Below are 410 nucleotides of genomic sequence, written 5' to 3'. Positions count from 1 at the left end.
GCTGTCAGTAGTAACACGGCACAGAGCTGCAGACAGCGAAGAGCACATGTCAGGGGAAAGGAAGGTGGCTGTGCATGGCACGTGTGAGAATCCATCTCTGTCAAGTGACAGAGCTGCAAGTAAAAGCCACCTTGCTGGAAATCCAGGATGTGTAATAGGTAGGGAAGGAGGCAGGAGGGGAAAGAAGGAAACCAGCATAGTGATTTTTGCAGCATCACCTTTGTGTTTAGCATTGGTTTTACATTCTTCAATTGGCAACTCCTTCACTCCTCTCTCACTTATGCTGAAGAGCCACTCCCTTCCAGCCCCATCCCAGTGGGTGCCATAGCACAGCAGGCACAGGACTGCCCGGTTAGAGAAGGCAGTGGGGGCTGAGCATGCATCCCACTGCTGTCCTGCAGAAGTGTGCT

This window comes from Meleagris gallopavo, chromosome Z (genome assembly GCF_000146605.3).
Source record: "Meleagris gallopavo isolate NT-WF06-2002-E0010 breed Aviagen turkey brand Nicholas breeding stock chromosome Z, Turkey_5.1, whole genome shotgun sequence".
Classification (NCBI taxonomy): domain Eukaryota; kingdom Metazoa; phylum Chordata; class Aves; order Galliformes; family Phasianidae; genus Meleagris; species Meleagris gallopavo.
Note: the sequence above shows the minus strand (reverse complement) of the source record.